General features: G+C 41.3%; 1 protein-coding gene across 10 annotated transcripts in view; it reads right to left on the reverse strand.

Moving 5' to 3' along the window:
• SEMA4D (semaphorin 4D) overlaps window positions 1-17,933 on the reverse strand; it is a 104,422-nt gene that overhangs the window by 52,570 nt on the left and 33,919 nt on the right. The window contains exon 2 of one of the 10 annotated variants that reach the window (XM_042864872.1): window positions 2,554-2,665. The exons of the other annotated variants lie outside the window; for them this stretch is intronic. The gene's annotated coding sequence lies outside the window, so the exon portion shown is untranslated. The remainder of the gene's footprint in view (window positions 1-2,553; window positions 2,666-17,933) is intronic. 10 annotated transcript variants of the gene reach the window in all.

Below are 17,933 nucleotides of genomic sequence, written 5' to 3' on the forward strand. Positions count from 1 at the left end.
GGGCAATCCCAGGTGTTTATACAAACTGGAGGAAGATCTCCTTGAGAGCCTCACAGAGAAGGATTTGGGAGTCCTGATAGAAGGAGGCTGGACATGAGCCAGCAGCGTGCACCTGCAGACCAGAAGGCCAACTGTGTTCTGGGCTGCACTAAAAAAAGAGTGGCCAGCAGGGAGAGGGAGGTGATTGTCACTTCTACTCGGCTCTTGTGAGGCCCCATCTGGAGTACTGCATCCAGGCCTGGAGCCGCCAGTACAGGAAGAATGTGGAGCTCTTGAAGCAAGCCCAGAGGAGGGCCAATAAGATGATCAGAGGGCTGGAGCACCTCTCCTATGATTGGAGGTTGAGGGAACTAGGCTTGTTTAGCTTGGAGAACACTCCGAGAAGACCTCATTGTGGCCTTCCAGTACTTGAAGGGAACATATAAACAGGAAGGGGAATGGCTGTTTATGAAAGTGGATTGTGTTTGGACAACGGGGAATGGTTTTAAACTCAGACGTGGGAGGTTTTGGTTAGATATTAGGAGGAAGTTTTTCACCCAGAGGGTGGTGAAACACTGGAACAGGTTGCCCAAGGAGGCTGTGGATGCCCCATCCCTGGAGGCATTCAAGGCCAGGTTGGATGCGGCTCTGGGCAGCCTGGTCTGGTGGTAGGTGACCCTGCTGATCGCAGGGGGGTTGAAACTCGATGATCATTGTGGTGCTTTTCAACCCAGGTCATTCTGTGATTCTATGATTTGACCCAGATCTCTTGTATGATCCATTAGAACAGGTACTGGAAGAGCTCCCTAGCAACCTTAAACACTGCCACGTTTTAAGAGTGACAATCATATTCCAGTGTAAATTTGAGGAAAAGATTTGATTCCTTTAGTAACCATTACTTAAGTTTGGGAGAAAGATACATGGACAACAAAAAAAAATACACCATGAATTTTTTTTCAAATTCATGTTTTGACAACTGTAACTAAATCTTCCAAGATTAAAGAAAACACCTACTGGATTATAAATGAAAGACAGCCTGGAATATATTAAATAGAATAACATGAAAGTCACTTGAAGCAAAATTCACATAAAAGAGCTTCAATCTTTCATATATCTATGCATGTATACATATACATATGTACACACATTCACATGTACATGTTTATTTCTTTGAGGATCTGTTAAACTCCAAAACACACTAACCTGTCATAACGTACTTCTGACTGTCACAGAAACCTGCAGACAAAAAAATAACCTGCACTATTTCCTTCTGTGTACCAGCTACCATCCAAATCAGAAGCATTTATTTAATCCTTTATTTGGGCTTACTCTTTAATGTTGTATGTAGGTAGCTGAGAAAAAGAAGAAAGGAAACAGAAGAAAACTAGCTCATGAGCAAATTGTAAGCACACAGAAAACTCACTGGGAGACCACGGAGGCAAATGTCAACTTTGGGAATGTTTGCATTATTACAACATCATTTACTCATCTTACCAAAATTGTTTCCAGATCAAGACCTTGAAGATTGTGAGTTAGCATTTGGTTTTCATATCTCAAGTCAGCCAGAACCTACTTGTGCTCTAGGAGTCTAAGAAAACTATTTTTAATGGTTGTACAGAAACCACAGGTTAAGCAGACAAGTAGCTACGAATAATTACATCCACACACACTGTTCACATACAGCATGCTAAAAATGTTCTTGTGACTACTTTGTGTGACTTTAGAGTTTTAAAATAAAATAATTACGTGAAAGGATAAGTCAGATAATAAAATTTAAAAACTGTACCTATTGTTTCAGTAATTGGGTATTGACACATCAAAGCTCCTCTTATGTCTCAATCATTTTAATTTAGCTGAAGCTAGACTGTGACAATCAACTTTCAGTTCTCCTCACCATCCTAACCTTGAGTCTCACAAGCATGGTCAACTTCCCCAGAGTTACAATCTTAAGCAAATATAACTCAGGACTATTTTAGTAAAATTTTAATCAAGAGCATACTGGTGGTTCTTAATCAGATTCCAGGGCACCAGAAATACAACTCTGTATTACAGAAAGTCACAGAGCACTAGAGAAAGGAAAAGAGGAAGCACAACTGCATATAGATAATAGCAGATTATGAGCATTTAGACTGAACTGTAGGCCCTTGCTTTATGGTGATGTAAAATTTATGTGTAGTCACAAGAAGGTAGATTTGTTTACCAGAACAGCATTAGAATATTTTAAATGGTCAATAAACTATGTATTCTTTGCAGAGGAAAGATCACTGGAAGCGTATCAATCATGCTTGCAAAAAGATCAGTTTAAAAAAACAAAATAAAAAACAAAAAACAAAGAAGCTACAACCTCTGTTTCATGGATGCCTTATGTGGAAGTGCTTCAGTATTAGAGAAGTGCATGTCACTAGTTTCTATCCACTATAATAAAAAAGCTAAAATCAACATGCTTTAATTCAACACATAATTTTAATAGCTTAGATCATATATTCTGTCTCCTTTCAAATTAACCACTCTAACCACTCTCTAGCTCTAACGACTGCTTATAAGCTATAGTCTAAATATATTCAAGAGCATTACCTGAATACTGAGACCACAAAACACACAAGTGCTACTTTCACAACATTTTTCACTGAGCAGTTTTCAACACTCCACATTTTTTCTCTCCCTTCTCTTGAGAAATGCATGGATTCTTAAAAAAAAAAAAAAAAAAAAAAAAAAAAGAAGGCAATAAGAAGATAAGTCCTAAAGGCATAAAGAACAGAAGCTTTTAAAACAATTCAACAAGTTTTGTGAATTACTTGAGATAGCTGCCAGAGCCTGAATTTTTCTGGTTTTCAGAGTCAAATACCAAAGCCATCTTGTCAGCAGAGAGCAAGTTTTCAAGCATTCAAGTGTCATCAGTCCACCTGCCCATTCACAATACCCAGCTGATAATGAACAGTACGAGCCTAGTACACACTGCCAAGCATACACTGCTCATGGAAAGCAGCAGCGACAAGGCAAATTGCAAAAGACAACTCTTAAACCACAGATCTTCCAAATTACTATTTTCTGTTTCTCTGTTTTGTTGTTGTTGTTTTCTCTGAAATAAACTGGCAGCAGATGGAGAAGTAGAAGAAGGAAAAAGTTTCAAATCAGTGCACAAGATAAAAACATCTCTTTAACATCCAGAGCAAAATATTGTTCAGCTTCCTCAAGAGAAGCCTTCTAAGTTACCTATAGTTCCTGAGTAAAGGTGTCAATGCTTAAAAAACAGCAACATTCATTTCAGGGAGCCAGAAGCCACTTCCTAGGTTGTGCAAGTTAAAGCGTGGCTTCCCCAAGGGCACTGAGCAAGACTGCTGAAGCAGGGAATTTGATCCAAGTTATTCTCAAAACAAAAGAGAAATAACAAAAAAAAAGCTTATTTTTTTTTGGCTGTATAAAATTCAGAATTTTAACCTTGCAGTAGCTATTAAAAAACCTATTAAAATCCACAGGTGGAATTTACCCCCTTTTTGTAAAAACAAACTAAAACCATTCATGTTCAAACAAAACCCTAAGAGATATCAAAAAAGGATTTCCTCAAGCTTTACAAGTTACGTAAGAACATCTCCAAGTTAGGAAAAATAGATAAAATCTGTTGTGCTTCTGAACATCCGTATCTTACTGATCATGCAGTACTACTCCCTTATCACACATGCCTTTAGAAATATCTTCTCACATGTCCAACTGCATAATCATTTACATAACAAGACTGGTTAGAGTGATACCTGTGTAAAAAACATGCTCTCCTAAGAGCCAGACAACCACAATGAACTGCAGGAGACTGAGACATTCTCAAACCCTTCTGAATTGTACTCCCAGTTTCATTTGAGACAAAGAGCTGTGACACCCAGCTGGCAAACATGCCTGCAGTAACAACCTGAGCTCTCACTTGCAAATGCAGAAGGCAGTGTCCCTCCCATGTCTCACCTGCCATTCCACTCAGCTGCCCTGCTGCCCACTACACACACTAACTTTACGTCTGACATGACTCATGCTGGCTGAACTGGAAAAACTGTGCCATTTTTCCTTCACCAGCAAAGCCCTCTTTTGAAGTGCTAAAAATTTTCTTGACTGAAAAAATATGCTCTTTATTTGCACAGAGCTGCTTGAAATGTCACCAGCTGCTGTCATATTCCTTCTCAGGCACCCAGATGAAGCCAATGCTGAAGAATTTGTTGAGCAGCAATTCAGCTAGCAGTGGCTAGCAGTGAGCAGCAATGAAATGGGAAAAAGCAGCCCTGACTTTGTGAAAGCTGGTACAGATGCAGCGACTTCTCTTACTGCAGCTACTCCATGAGGTTACAGAGCATCAATCACATCTGCTCCTACACTTAGAATTCTTGTGTTCGCACTACAAACACCAAGGTAATTCTGAGCATTATCTGTGAGTATCACTCTGTACCACTATTATGTCTTCCTGCACATTCAAAAACATGAGTGCAGGTCTTTTATTATAAATGCCTCAGATCTTACATCAAATTATGTGCAAGTATGTCAGCAACAGGATTAATAGAGGCTTTGCTTGCAGAACATTCTCATGAGCATTACTGGGATTTTAACTCCTGCCAAGCCTAAAATTAAGCTTTTTCTTATGCTAAGTGAAATACAGCAGAGAGACTCATTATTATACTCGAAGATTAACATGTATGAATCTTGTTTTCATCATCATTAAGGACATTATGAAAAGACATGATGTGACAGTCACACACTCTGCAGGTTCTGCCTCTAAGTTTGTTGAAGCAACAATTACTGCATATTTCCAGACAACAAAGCTTGATGTTTCAAATATTACAGAAAAGCAGGACTATAAAATTACATGAAAGCATCAATTGGAAAAAAGATAAAATTTATGTGCTTCTTTATAGAGTTAGGGCTCAATATAAAACATAAAGCAAGAGCTCAGCTAAGCTGACCTCAAAATGCAACAGCAGCTATCCACAGACCAGCACCACAAACCTCTCAGCTCTCACAATTCAAATGTCACAGTGAAACATTAGGATACACTCAGTCATATGCAAAAAATAATCATAGAGAGATTCTTCAGAAAACCTGACAGCAATGAGCATTTTTAATTGTGAGATGGATTCTGCAGAGGTGGCAAAGCTGCGAACTGTTCCTCTTTATTCCTTCATAATAAAGTTCCGTATGCAGTAATTTAACACTGATGTGTAGCTCAGCATTGCCAAATCACTCACTAACTTCGTCTCCTCAGCAGAAGGAGTAGAAAACACAATATTAACAAAAAGCTTGCAGGTTGAGATAAGGACAGGGAAATAGCACACCAGTCATGCCACAGGCAAAAGAGACATGGCATAAAGGAATTAAATATAATTTACAGCCTATTGAAAACAGATGAGAGCAGTGAGAACTAAAAGCAACCTAAAAGCACTTACCCCTTCACACACCTCCTTTTATCTCCTCCATCTGAGCATGGCAGGGAAATGGAGAATAGATGCTGCAGCCAGCCCACAACACTTTGCCTCTGCTGCTCTTTCATGGTCACTCTCTGCCCTTGCTATGCTATGGGTTCCTCTGTGGCTGCAGAGAGATCTACTTTGCACAGTGGCCACAAACTGCAGGGGAACAACCTGCTCCTCCACGGGCCTCTCCTGGGCTGCATGGAGTTCTGTGTCTGGAGCTCATCCTGCCCTCCTCCTGCTCTGACCTGGGTGCCTGTAGGGCCATTTCTCTCCCACTTCTCATTCCTCTTTCCCAGTTGTGGTTGTGCAGCAGTTTTCCCTCTCTTACATCTGCTCTCCCAGAGAACACCCAGTGCCCGTCATGGCACAGCTCTGGCAGAGATGGGTCCCTTTGGAGCAGTTGGAGTTGGCTCTGCTCTGACACTGACGGTTTTGCTCAAAGAGGCCCCCCCAGCTTCACAAACCTTGCCATATTAACCCACTACAGATATAGAAAGAATAAAGAGAAGATACTGAAGACAGTTTGGTCCACTTCCTGGCTGCATCTCAAGACAGCCAATGAACTCAAGAATGTACTGCCATCACCTTCATTTCAGTTGTCACTCTGCACCTCAGCATATCCTTCCCTTCTGAATTGCACCTCATAAAACAAAAAACAAACCTTATTTCCCCTATATCCTGCAAAATATATGGTTTGTTTCTGTAAAAACTGTTATTCCATTTTAATTCAAATCAATTAAACGTAAGTTCAAAGTTCTCTGTGGATATATTCATTTTCTGCACACCAAGTGTTATGTAGGTGATCTCCCGAAGTAGTTCAATCAGATTTTTTTGTTTGTTTTAAAGTAATGGTTTAAGGTAGTGGATTTCACATAGCAAACAAAATAACGACTCTTACTAAGCATTTAGTTTCCTTCTGGTTCTCCCTGAACACTTCCCCCAATTTATATTAATTGGGATGACTAGATAGAAAGTACTTTAAAAATGTATATCATCAAATCAAAACACTGTCTAATATTAAACTGTGAATTCAGCTAATGTTACAAGCTAATTTCATGTATTTACAGGGAACTTTTGTTTATTTATAGGACAACTTTTCACAGACACTCTTCTTTCCAGCAAAGCACTTAGTTAGACTCAAAAGAAATTTTTTCAGAAATTCAGAAACACTAAGTTTCCAAGAGAACATACAAGTTTACACTTAGAATAGTCAACTACCAATCAGCCTGCTTTTCTTAAGTAGCTTTTGCAGATCTCTTAGAAGTCTTCCATAGTACCTAGGGGTAAATAGACTACAAGCTGAATATCATCAGCATTGCAGCTTAACAATATTTTACTAGCTGCTTTGCTACTGCTATTCTGCAGTGAAAGACCAAATTACATTTTTCATTATTATTGTTGCTATGAAAACCAGCCCCCTGTTGGGAGTGTTTGCCATTGGTCCTCACTTATTAAGATAGATTTTAAATAGCAAGCCTCTTTAAGGCTGCAGACATATTTATGATATGTAAAAACACTTAGCATCTTTAACGTAAGATTCATTTTCAGTTTCCCCGCAATGATCTGAGAAGTCCAGTGGCAACATCAGCAGACACTGCGTGTCTCAACACAAAACACAATCAGCTCCTTACTGACCCCAAAATTACTGAGCTTTTATATTCAAACAACTTCTCTATCCTTCATATTTGAGACAGTAATCAAGCACTTTATTGTTAGCTCCTTTGAACAAGGAAACTTAAAAATACCTGAGTGAGTTAAGTTTCATAAATCTAATCTGCTTTGAAAGATTGGTAGGACATTCCAGTGTTAAGTGACAGCCAACAGTTATACAGTCTTACAACAACCGGCTCATCCCTCAAGACACTGTCACACTATGGGTCATTTTGGATTATGTGAAGTGACAACACTTTTTCAGCAGGAAAATAGCCCCTGCTCTTGTATCTTTTCATTAGCATGAAACAAGGAATTCAAACATTAACTTTTGGAAACACTGCCTGAAATCAGCTTTCTGCAAGACCATGACAAGAGTTAAGCTAAAAGGTTTTTTTGTATTAGTGCTGTAACATACCTGAGATGTTTCATTTGCTGACATACACCTACATTCACTACAATACTTCTGATACTCAAGGAACCACTACCTCTCCCTCGTTCTCAGGATACGAGAAGAGGCTTCACTCTACCTTCAACCGGATATTTTGCCGGATTTCTTACAGGAGACCTTCTTATCTGACACCGGTGAGGCATCACAGGACACTTCCATGAGAAAGTCAGAGCTTTCCTGAGAAAAGCATGTCTTCCTACATGCTGTCAGGTCAGACCTTGGCCAAGATAAGCTGACTGGAACTGCTGACTAACAATTTCTCAATCCACTCTGTGGGTGACTGGTATTTCCATTCCAGGCCCAGGACCCCTCAGCAGCATTTATTTCCTGCCTAAATTCTTAGGTATATTTCCAGTTCTCACAGGCATACGTTATTAGTATTAACCTCCCCTGACACACTTCAGTGCAGTGATCGACTCCTTGCCCAAGAAAGACTGCAAAAGCACAGGTTCATCCCCGAAGGACACAGTAACTACGAAAGCAGGAGAAAGTGAGAACATGTCTATGCTGCTCAGCAGAGAGCTCCACCAGTTTTGTGATACACTTAGCTTCTAGTAAGAGCTAGGCTCAGGAAGCCAAGAGAAGTTTTATGGTGGGCTTCAACCAATATGAAGCAAGGGCAAGAAGTCCCACCACCTGCTCAATCTTACACCACCAAAAGAAGAACATATGGCCAGATGAGCAGGTTTCAATGCACAACAGGGCCTCAATCTACTACCTGGAGTGCTTGGCAGGGAACAATTTATTTCTGGGCAACAACGAGAAGGATTCTCAGCATTGCAGTTACTAACTGAGCCACAGGACCTATTCTGGGACAGCCCCTGCCATTGACAGGCAAAGATTTACAGTTTCAAAAAAATAAGCACTGTTACCATCTGCCCTTCTAAGGCCCTACTGCGTTCAGGTCTAGAACCCCCAGCACAAGAGGGACATTCCAAGCAGCTGAATGGCCACAAAGCTGGGCCTGCAAAGACAGGCTGAGAGAGCTAGGGTTATTTGGTCTGGAGAAGAAAAGGCTCTGGGGAAACCTCACTTGTCTTTGAGTACTTAGAAACTGGAGGGTGACTAACTTTTTACAAGGTGTGATAGTGACAAGACAAGAGGGTACAGTTCAAAAATAAAAGGGGGGAGACTAAGGTTAGCTGTTAGGAAGAAATTTTTTACTCAGAGGGTGATAAGGTACTTGCACAGGCTGCTCAGAGAAGCTGTGAATGCCTCATCCCTAAGAGGCGTTCAAGGCCAGCAGGGCTCAGCCTGATCTGAGTGGGTGGCAGCCCTGCCCATTGCAGGGAGTTGGAACTAGGTGATCTTTAAGGCCCCTTCCAAATCAAGCCATTCCATGATTCTAGGATCACTTGGACCATCCTCCCTGCTTAGGCCCAAGGCACTACAAAAGCTACCGCTGCCCATGTTCTCGGTATGAAAGCAAAAAACAAAAAAACAAATCAAACCAACAAAAAAAAAAACAAAAAACAAACAAACAAAAAAAAACACCTGCTGTGCCCTAACCTTTGCCCTCAGTAGCTTTGAAATTTAGACAAACAAGTTTACAAGATCTTTAAACGATTCATTAAAGTACACAAAGGAAACATTTCAAAGCGCAACTACAGCAACATGAGACAGATGGCTACAATACAAATCCCATTTCTGGATTTCTGGGACTGGAAGGCCGTCAGAGCCACAGTGGACCATAGGGCTGTTTCTGCTATCACAGGCAAATTTAAATGGAAAACACTAAATGAATATGAGTACAGAACATCAATTTATTTAAAGTCCATTACAATAATGTAAATTGTTTGTAGTCCAAAAGACTAAATTCTGTTACATTAATAAAAGTGATACGTCACCTACAGAAAAGCCACTCTGAAGATTACATCCACAGCACTGCCAAAGTCTACCTGGGAACAAGGCAAACTAGCAGGCCTGGAACTAGGGGGGATCAGCCAACCTTGCACATAAGACCATAGTCAAGCTTGTGTTCAGGCAGGGAGACCTGCAGCACAGGCCCAGACACTCAACCCATACAATGGATGTTGATTTTCAAGCAGGACTTGAGGAGGACTTGACTTTACAGTGTAAAACTACTCAAATTTTCTGCCTGAGTGGTAAACAGCTCTTTGCTGATGAGCAGGATTTGTGCTCCAAACCAGAATCCAGCATCAGAGCCAGGCAAAAAGCTCACATCAGGCAACATGGCAGCAGTGTGCAGCAGACAGGCATCATATGGCTGCTAAGGAATCCCATCTCATTCACAGAGAGCTACTTCAGGGAACAAACTTTCAGTCCAGGTACCCTACAGTTCCATCATAAAGATCTCAATTGAGGGAATATGCAGCATCAAAGGAGGCAGAAAAGGGAGGACAGGACAAAGAGTACTAAGCTCTGGTCCCTGATTTCAGTATAATTTGAAGGCACAATTCAAGCCTGCATCCCCAAGAGTTAGCCTTCCTCCTGCATGTCAGTTTTTTTTGGCAGCTCAGAGCAGTGCAAAACTGCTTCTATTTATGAGATGTAGAGCTGATAGCAGACTCTGAGCTGCAGGAACAAACTCAAGAATGATGGTCTGATTTTCTTTGCTGCAGGTTAGGAAAGCTCTGGAAGCAATGCAAGCAGTACCTCTGGCTGAGGATTACTTTTACTCAGGTCTCAGTGAGCATTTTATCTCTTTCGTGTGAAAGCAAGGCACTAATACAGTTCAGGGTTCAAGGAAGCTGACAATTTACTCAATCAATACAGCAAAACATCACCAACAGCAAAAGATGTTTTCACATGCTGACTATTACTTGGTCCAAATTGATGCTGAGTGAAAATGAGAAGTGTCCTGTCTGTGGTTCTTCTGAAAGCAGTTTCTTTTTTTCTTGTTTATAATGGTTCTCTTGCTAGAAAAAGGTAAACACAAAAATGTGAAAGTGAAGTTTTTCTATGGGCCTAAACGTCCTAAAATCATGGACTGCAAAGCTGTGATCATTTCTGCATTCACGTGAAAAATCCAGAGTCAGAATAAGCTGAGTGATTTTATTTAATCATAACCACATTAAGCTGTTCATCTCTGTAGCAGAATGTCCCAGACTTCATAGCAAACATCTCTCTATGTGAACAAATAAAAACATTTGCTCACATAAGCTGGTTAAGTGTCATTCTCCCCAGATGTCCGGATGGCTTAGCAGTCTTTGTTGTGAGATGTTTGCAAAATGTAAAAAAAAAAATAACAGACACTAATATACGACGAAATGCCTATCCAGCAGATGTGCAATGCCTGGAATTCAACAAGACTATTTTTGGTAACAGATACTGATAACATTCATTTGTGTATCACAACTGTAATTATGCAGCATTCAGTTCTTGTTGAAAGAAACAGTAAAAACAGTGTACAATTTGTTCTGTAATGGGAGTTGCTAATTAAGGTCCTCTCTCTTCCCCACACAACACTGTTGCACTGATCAGCAACAAAGAAGGGCAGCACAGTAATGAGCTCTATTAAATTCTGCCAATCATGAGCGTGCTGGAAAATACCTGAAGAAGCAGGTAGAGGAGGGAAAGTGTTACACTTAAAGCCTTGTCACTGACCTCAGGTTTGACAGAAATGTACCAAAAAAACTCTCACAAGCTTATCTTACGTATAGAGGCAGGCATTAGTTAACTAGGATCAGTGAGTCCACTTAACCTAATCCTATAAAAAACACTAGTACTATTCTTCTTAATTCCATGTTCTGGACAACATATATAAGGGATAACATTTTACAAGTATGTATTATAGGTGTATAAAACTCATTGGAAGTTGCAGAGAATAGCAAGAGCATGGAAAAGCTCAGAGCAGGGACAATATCATGCCAGTAACTCAAACAAGGTCATTTTCTTCTCTCATAATGAAATATACTGATTGCAATTAAGCACAAATCTTCCTGCAGCAGAAGTTGTTCATGTGTGGTTCAGACAGCTTCTGCAACGTATATATAAACTGCAAGTTTACCTTTAAAAGGCAGCTTGAGGAAAAAAAATAAAGGATTTCCTATAGTATACAAATATCGAATCACAGAATCATAGAATCACAAGGTTGGAAACAACCTATAAGATCATCTAGTCCAACTGTCTCCTCATCACCATTGCCACCACAAGCACTAAACCATATCATGCAGCACGTCATGCAGACGCCTCTTGAACACTGTCAGGGACGGCGACTCCACCACCTCCCTGGGCAGCCATTCCAGTGGCATTCCAGTGGCCTGACCACTCTCTGAGAGTAGTAGTTCTTCCTTATATCTAATCTAAACCTCCTCTGGTACAACTTGCAGCCATTACCCCGTGTCCGGCTAGTTGCCTGGGAGAAGAGGCCAAATCCATCTTCACCACAACCTCCCTTCAGGTAGAGGAAGAAGCCTGTGAGAGACCATGTCAAAGGCTTTGCAAAGTCTAGGTAGACTACATCAACAGCCCTTCCCTCATCTACCAATCTGGCCATCCAGTCATAGAAGGAGATGAGGTTGGTCAAGCACAACCCGCCTTTCACGAACCTGTGCTGGCTGGGCCTGATCCCTTGGACACCACGCACATGCTGTGCAATCTCATCCAAGATGATTTTCTTCATAACTTTCCCTGGTACCCCTGGTCAGGCTAACAGGCCTATAGTTCCCTGGATCCTCCTTACAGCCCTTATTGAAGATGGGAGTCACATCAGCAAGCCTCCAATCCTCTGGGTCCTTTCCAGTTAACCAGGAGTGCTGATAGATGGCCGAGAGCAGCTAAGCAATCACCTCCCCCCAGCTTCCTCAGCACCCGAGGGTGCAGCCCATCTGGTCCCATGGACTTGTGACAGTCCAGACGGAGGAGAAGCTCTCTGACTGTCTCCACCAGAATCACTGGGGGCATATTCTGAGCAGTGTCCCAGACTTCCAGATCGGCGCATAAAAAGCCCAGAGGATAACTGATCTAGCTATTAAAGGCAGATGTAAAGAAGGCATTGAGGACCTCGGCCCTCTTCTTGTCCTCAGTGGCCACATTCCCTGCTGCATCAAGCATAGGATGAGAATTATCTTTGACTCTTCCTTTGCCATTGATTTATTTATAAAAGGATTTTTTATTGTCTTTTACTGCAGAGGCCAACCTGAGTTCAAGTTGGGCTTTCGCCTTCCTAACTTTCTCCCTTGTCACTTCCTTGTAATCTCCCCAAGTAGCCTGTCCCTTCTTCCAGAGGACACAGACTCTCTTTTTCTCCCTGAGTCTCAACAGTAATTCCCAGCTCATCCACACCAGTCGTCTTCCCCCACGGCTCGCCTTACAGGACTCAGGAAAGCCTCTTTTTGTGCCTTTATGATTTCCGTCTTGAGGAGCGTCCAGGCTTCCTGGGCCCCTTTACCCTTGAGAATCAACTCCCAAGGGACCCGTGCTACAAGCGCCCTGAAGAGATCAAAGTCCGCCCTCTGGAAGTTCAAGAAGGTAGTTTTGCTGATCACTCTTTTGACATCTCCAAGAATGGAGAATTCTACAATTCTGTGGTTGCTCTGCCCAAGACGGTCCCCACCCTTAACTTCTCCCACCAGTCCTTCTCTGATGGTGAAGACCAGGTCTAGCAGGGCACCACTCCTGGTAGGCTCTCCTACCAATTGCATAAGGAAGCTATCTTCCACACAGTCTAGAAACCTCCTGGACTGCTTCCTCTGCACTATATTATAATTCCAACATATGTCAGGGAAGTTGAAGTCTCCCATTAGAACAAGTACTGGCAATCGTGTGACTTCTGCGAGCTGCTCATAGAATGCCTCATCCAACTCTTCGTCTTGATTAGGCGGTCTATAACAGACCCCCACCAAGATGTCACCCCTACAGGCCTTCCCCCTGATCCTTACCCATAGACACTCCACTCTATCATTCCCAACCCCAAGCTCTTCAACCTCGAAACAGTCTTTAATATAAAGGGCCGCACCACCACCCTTCTTTCCTCGTCTATCCCTTCTGAAGAGCTTGTAGCCATCTATCACAGCACTCCAGTCATGGGAGTGGTCCCACCATGTTTCGGAAACAGCAACAAGGTCATAATTAGCCTGACTCACAATCGCTTCCAATTCTTCCTGCTTGTTGCTCATGCTGCGTGCATTGGTATAAACACATTTCAGATGAGTCATCTGCTTCACCCCCAGCTCAAGCATCATTCCCCTAGGCTCATCTCTTGAGAGGCCTGTTTTGTCCCCTCCTCCCTTCATAGCTAATTTAAAGCTCTTTCAATAAGCCCCACTAGTTCTTAAGCTAGTATTCGTTACCCCCTTCAAGATAGATGGGTTCCATGGAGACAACAGGCCAGGGGCTGAATAAACTTCCCCATGATCAAAGAACCCAGTTTCTGGCTTGACACCAGCCTCCAAGCCAATTATTCACTGCTTGTGCTTTCCGATCCCGCTCAGAGTCCCTCACTGTCCCTGAAGGTATAGAGCAAAAGATCACTTGAGCTCAGATCCTTGAACTAAATGTCCTAAACCCCTGAAATCTTTTTTCATCGTGTATAGGCTTGTCTGAGCAATTTCATCACTGCCCATCTGAACTACGAGTAGCGGAAAGTAGTCAGATGACCTAACCAACTTTGGGAGTTGTCTGATTATGTCCCTGACCCGAGCCCCAGGAAGGCAGCATACTTCCCGATGGCCCAGGTCAGGTCTGCATATGGGGCCCTCCATTCTTCTGAGAAGGGAATCGCCCACCACGACCACCTTTCTTTCTTTACTGTCAGAGGCAGTCTCAAGGCGTGGGGGTGACCGCCTCACCCTAGGCTCTCTCCTAGGCAGTTTCCTGGGTTTTTTTCCCAGAGCCCTTCCCTCAGGTAAGCCAGTGAGTCGCTCCACCAGTCAATCTCCTGCTCACACTCCCTGATGGCCCTAAGTATCTGCACCTCACCCTTGAGCTCCACCACCAGGCTGAGCAGCTTGTCCACCTGCTCACACCTCGCACAGGTGAAGTCCCTGCCACTCTCCCTGGGCAGAAGTAGGCTCAGGCACTCCCTGCAGCCAGAGGCCTGAATAGCAACATTTCTCAGTAAACTTTCCGTCTGGGTTGCCATGGTCTTAGAATAAGCCCGCTGTCTAGTGGAGACCATGTTTCAGCCTGTGTTCTCAGAGACTGCCAAGGAAAGCCGGCATATATTTTTTTTCTGTAAGTGCTCATGTAGAAATTCCTACACAGCCTTTACAGAGAAATATTTGCTTTAAGCAGTAAAACTGATCCAAAACCACTGCTACAAATAAAGGCTTCCCCTACCGATGGTGATCTCACAACAGCTGCATCTCATTGTCACTCGCCTGGATTACCTGCTGAAGGTCTCTTACACTATCTTGCCAAAACTAGTCTGGCAGCTTGATTAATATTCAAATTCTCCTGACGATACAGCATTTTTCATTAGAGAAACCTCAACAGAGGAGTCCAGGCTCCCCATCAGCAGACCCCATCAATTTCCTTCTGAAATTAACTGCTACCTTAATTTGTAATATTAATGCATTTCACAGGTGAAGGAATGAACATGCAATCATCAATACCAATAAACTCCAATAACCCACAAAACACTGAACCTCTGAGTAACCAGAGCACTTTAAATGTTTCTGCTAGACATCCCTCTATTTATAAAGAAGGAAACATACATTTGAGACATCTCTTTCCTTCACAAGTTATTTATAAGCAGAACTAGTTATAGATGCATTTTTTGTTAGTACTTACGAAAAAAGAAGAAAACTACCAAGATTTTGTTGCAAACAGGACAGGACTATGTGATGATTTTTGGGATCAAGAAGCAAAAAAAACCAAAACAAACAAACCCACCAAAAACAACAAAAGAAACTAGCAGAGCTTTCCCCAACCAAGACTTAGAATATGAGCAGAAAACATGAAGACGCAACATTCAATTTTTTGTCGTAATGTTTGTCTACCAGCTTATGGAACAGAAACTTCAATTTCACCTAGTTTTTTGAAGGCACTTGGACTGATTGCTTTACATAAAATAGTTCTACAAATAGTATTACTACCTGCCACACACTTCAAATAGCAACATAAAAATAGTTGCTCTAGCCAATTTTCTTCCAAAAGGAAGCAACTGCTCTCCTTGCTCCTAAAGAGAATTTAATGAAGCCATCTGCTCATGGCTGAGAATATTCTAAAGACATCCTGCATTTTTTATGTTACCTTTCACAGTTCAAAGCCTGGCCAGTATCTCAAGGCTACAACCTTTGCAAAAAGCAAAGCAAAAAGCAGAAACACTACTAAAAGTGCTTTTTTTTGTTTATGTATACACTAAAGTACTTCAATATCCGCACATATACTGTGTATCACTGACAACTCTGGCAATATTTATGATTTTAAGGAGATAATAAATTGCAACATACATATAAAATTAAATCTTGCAATGCTTGTTTCTGTTGTGATGCAGTATGTTGCTTAGTAACCAAACACGTCAAATCAAGGAAGCTATTTAAACTGGTCAACAATTTAAATACCTCTATGCTAAGATCTAGTATATGCTTAACCAAGAAATGAAGAACATTTACTCCTTTTTCCCAAAAACCTCTTTCCAGTCCAACTGTAAAACACTGAAAGCCCAATGATACAGATGTAAAATAACTGCTGTATGGGCTCCTAGGAAAAGGCACTTGTATGACTGAGTTGCTCCTTTCAGATGTTAGAATATCTCCTGTCTTTCATAGATATACACGACAGGAGTGCCGAAGAGCTGCACACAGACAATCTCAGCACATCTCCTGCATTAAGTTATTGTCTTACAGAGAGGTAAGATATATAACACACATCAATACCTCCACACTTACAAGTATATTTTTCCTATTTCTGGTCTGTGAGCAGTCATCTGGCAGCAGACTTAAAAGATGACTTTTCAATGTGATAGATCATTGCGAAGGATTAAACTCTACTGCAGCCAGCAGTATAACAAACACAAGCCTGCATTTCCAACTCAAAAATACACCCGTTACATACAATCAAAGCTTTTTTAAACTGTATTTCCAAGAGTTCAAAATTAACATTTCTGCAGGTAATCTGGGCACAGAAAGTACATCCACCATAATGCCAAACACAAAGGAGCCTTCAATTTTGCCTGATGTTTCTAGATGATATTTCTAAACAACCAGTTATTGTGTACAAGTTAGAAAAAAAAGTAGGACAAGGAGGAATGGTTTTAAATTAAGACAGTGGAGGTTTCAGTTAGATATTAGGAGGAAGGTTTTTACACAGAGGTGATGCACTGGAACAGGCTGTCTAAGGACGCTGTGGAAGCCCCATTCCTGGAGGCATTCGAGGCGAGGCTCTGGGCAGCCTGGTCTAGTGGTTGGTGACCCTGCACATAGCAGGGGGTTGAAAGTCCACGATCTTTGAGGTCTGTCCTTTTAAACCCAGGCCATTCTATGATTCTTTGATAATCATTAAAAAAAAAAAATCAAGAAAATTTTAAGTGGCATAATGGGGTGAATAAACAGAATGGTATTTGTAACGGTCTAAAGATACCAACCAGTAAGAGACTGAATATACATCATGCAGTATTTTAGGTTTCACAGTTTCTATCATAATATGTTTAAGAGCCAGAGGACAGAAAACAGAAGTATCCCCATTATGAATGGTTTTAATCAGAACATTTCCAAAGGTTTACTTTCTCAGTTGGTATTGTATCTAACATATTAGACTACCTATTCAAAATTTCAGTAATAACCTGGAGGTTGGGATAGTCAGAGCAGTAGCAGAACACAGGGAAAGTCAAAATTAAACTGCTATACATACAACATACAACATACAACATACATACAACGTAATTCCGTAATGAAAGGTGAGTATGAATATCTACTTTGCTCTTGCAGCACTAAATGATAAAAACCCAGTTCTGTGATCACACTTCAGAATATTTGTGTCAAATAGCTGTTCACAAACCTCCTCAAGTATTAAAAAAAAAAAAAACTGAAACATGATCACAATTTACATTTTTTCTCCCAGAGTTCTCAATAATAAAAGCCAGTCCTTGTCTTGTACTTGTTAAAAACAAAAAAAAACCAAAAAAACTGTGAATTCCAAATCTAGTCTTTTCACATTCACAGAGGAATGAAAGCAAGGCTGTCACTTTTTGATTTTATAGTAGTGAGAAGCAGAAGTAGAGATGGTACTGCAGAGACTACGACGTCATTTTTTATCCAGTGCCTGCCTGCATTGTCCAAAAGCAGTCATAGCTAACTTGTATGAAATAGTATCTGACTGAGATAACTCAACAATTAGGCCAAGGTTACCAGAGGGACTCAATCAACCCAGAATTCAAATTCCACATGAAGCCAGTTCTCCAGTTGCAAATGGTATGGTTTTCTCATTCTGCACATGCTAAATCATTAAAACAAGAGATTAATGAAAACCAAAGCAGAAAGCACAACCATGTTGCTACAGGCATT

Source organism: Lagopus leucura, unplaced genomic scaffold, assembly GCF_019238085.1.
Source record: "Lagopus leucura isolate 7727_CA_CO unplaced genomic scaffold, USGS_WTPT01 Super-Scaffold_774, whole genome shotgun sequence".
Taxonomy (NCBI): domain Eukaryota; kingdom Metazoa; phylum Chordata; class Aves; order Galliformes; family Phasianidae; genus Lagopus; species Lagopus leucura.